Genomic DNA, 3,082 nt, shown 5'->3' with positions numbered 1-3,082 from the left:
AACACAACCCTGATGTGGCCCTCAATGAAATCGAGTTTGGAGCCCCACTTTTAAAGGGAGCAAAATCAGTTTTGGTCGCCACGATGTAAAAAGGATGTTGAGACTCTAGAAAGAGTGCAGAGAAGAGCAACAAAGAGGATTAGGGGACTGGAGGCTAAAACATATGAAGAACGGCTGCAGGAACTGGGTATGCCTAGTTTAATAAAAAGAAGGACGAGGGGAGGAGACATGATAGCTGTGTTCCAATATCTCAGGGGCTGCCACAAAGAAGAGGGAGTCAAGCTCTTCTCCAAAGCACCTGAGGGTAGAACAAGAAGCAAAGGGTGGAAACTGATCAAGGAGAGAAGCAACTTAGAACTAAGGAGAAATTTCCTGACAGTGAGAACAATTAATCAGTGGAACAACTTGCCTGCAGAAGTTGTGAATGCTCCAACACTGGAAATTTTTAAGAAGATGTTGGATAGACATTTGTCTGAAATGGTGTAGGGTTTCCTGCCTGGGCAGGGGGTTGGGCTAGAAGACCTCCAAGGTCCCTTCCAACTCTGTTATTATGTTAAAATCAACCATACAGAGTCCATCATTTCTTGTGATGGCGATTCCCCTAATATGCTGTACTGTTTATTCCCCACCACCATCCACCCTTGCATTAAACAAAAGACAGAAGGAAAACAACAGTTCCTTTGTGACTAATCCAATTCACGCAGAGAGCAAAATCTCTCGCTGGGTTTATTCTTAACTAGTATATCAGTGCTCTGCGTGGCATTGGGATAGATCAAACCATGCCGAGAACTAATGTCTCCTTTTCCTTCACAGTCCGCGGAACAGAAGCACTAAAGTTAATGAAATAAAATAAAAAGAAGCTAATCTTTGACGGATTCCCACACTTCTTCTTTTTTTTTTTTACAAAAAATAAATAAATAATAAGGTACATCTTGAATCTATTCTATCATCGAAAGCAAGGAAAAGCTACCCAGAGCCTGTTTCTGGAGCCCAGCATATCTTCTCCTCCTCACCCTTCTACCCAACAAATTTTCCACATGAATAGAATAAGGAATAGAATAGAATAGAAGAAGGAATACAATACAATAGAATGGAATTAATAGAATAGAATAGAATAGAATACAATAGAATGGAATTAGAATAGAATAGAATAGAATAGAATAGAATAGAATAGAATTCTTTATTGGTCAATTGTGATTGGACACACAAGGAATTTGTCTTGGTGCATATGCTCTCAGTGTACATAAAATATAAGATAAATTCATCTAGAATAGAATAGAATAGAATAGAATAGAATAGAATAGAATAGAATAGAATAGAATAGAATAGAATAGAAGAAGGAATACAATACAATAGAATGGAATTAGAATAGAATAGAATAGAATAGAATAGAATAGAATAGAATAGAATAGAATAGAATAGAATAGAAAGAATAGAATAGAATAGAATAGAATTCTTTATTGGTCAATTGTGATTGGACACACAAGGAATTTGTCTTTGGGGCATATGCTCTCAGTGTGCATAAAATATAAGATAAATTCATCTAGAATAGAATAGAATAGAATAGAATAGAATAGAATAGAATAGAATAGAATAGAATAGAATAGAATAGAATAGAATAGAAAGAATAGAATAGAATTCTTTATTGGCCAATTGTGATTGGACACACAAGGAATTTGTCTTTGGTGCATAGGCTCTCAGTGTACATAAAAGAAAAGATACCTTCATCAAGAATCATAAGGTACAACATTTAATGATAGTCATAGGGTACAAATAAGCAATCAGGAAACAATATCAATATGAATCATAAGGATACCAGCAACAAAGTTACAGTCATACAGTCATAAGTGGGAGGAGATGGGTGATGGGAACGATGAGAAGATTAATAGTAGTGCAGATTTAGTCAATAGTTGGACAGTGTTGAGGGAATGATTTGTTTGGCAGAGTGATGGCCTTTGGGGAAAAACCAACATCTACAGATGTTCAGAAGAGGCAACCACCAAGCTCAAGGAGCACCAAGGATCTCACACTCTTCCTTCTTTTCCAGTTCACAAACCCACACTCCCTTCTGGCACTGATGAAGTTACCTATTTGGGTAATGAAATGTCTGCAAAGAAACCACCAAGGTCAGGTAGCAACAAGGACCCCACCCACCCACGGCCTCAAATTTACCCCAGTCTTTTCAGCTTGCTGTCACTCTGTTTTCAAAGGGGTGATTCCAACCTCTTCCCAGTTCCTTGGCAATGTGCTTGATTTACCCATCAATAAAGGTGTGTGTGTGTGTGTGTGAGAGAGAGAGACAGATATATGAGAAGAGAAAGAGAAAGAGGGAGAGAGAGGAGAGAGAGAGAAAGAAAGAGAGGGAGGGAGAGAGAGAGAGAAGGAGGGAGGGAGAGAGAGAGGGAGGGAGAGAAAAGAGCGAGAGAAAGAAAGAGGGAGGGAGGGAAAAAGAGGGAGGGAGGGAGGGAGAAAGAGAGAAGAAGGAAAGAGAGAAGGAAGGAGGGAGAGAGAGGGAAGGAGGGAGAGAGAAAGAGAGAAAGAGGAGAGAGGAGGAGACAGAGAGAGAGAGAGAGAGAAAGAAAGAGAGAGAGGCAGAGAGAGAGAGAGGAAAGAGGGAGGAGAGAGAGAGAAGAAGAAAGGAGAGAGAGAGAGAGAGAAGAGAGAGAAAGAAAGAGGAGGGAGGAGGAGAAAGGAGAGAGAGAGAGAGAAAGAGGAGGGAGGGATGGAGAGAGAGAAGAGAAAAGAGAGGAGAGAGAAAGAGAGAAGGAAGGAGGAAGAGAGGGAAGGAGGGAGAGAGAAGAGAGAGAGAAAGAAAGAGGGAAAGAGGGAGACAGAAAGAGAGAGGAGAGAGAGAGAGGAGAGAGAGAAAGAAAGAAAGAGAGGGAGGCAGAGAGAAGAGAGAGGGAAAGAGGGAGAGAGAGAGAGAGAAAGAGGGAGAGAGAGAGTAAGAGAGAGAAGAGAGAGAGAAAGAAAGAGGGAGGGAAGGAGAGAGAAAGAGAGAGAAGAGAAAAGAGAGGAGACAGAGGAGAGAGAGAGAAGGCGATCAGTTCCCTCCTAAGACAGAAGGGGTTAGTTGTTGCCT

This window comes from Ahaetulla prasina, chromosome 16, assembly GCF_028640845.1.
Source record: "Ahaetulla prasina isolate Xishuangbanna chromosome 16, ASM2864084v1, whole genome shotgun sequence".
NCBI classification, from domain to species: domain Eukaryota; kingdom Metazoa; phylum Chordata; class Lepidosauria; order Squamata; family Colubridae; genus Ahaetulla; species Ahaetulla prasina.
The sequence above is the reverse complement of the archived record's forward strand: the minus strand, read 5'-3'. Positions refer to the sequence as shown.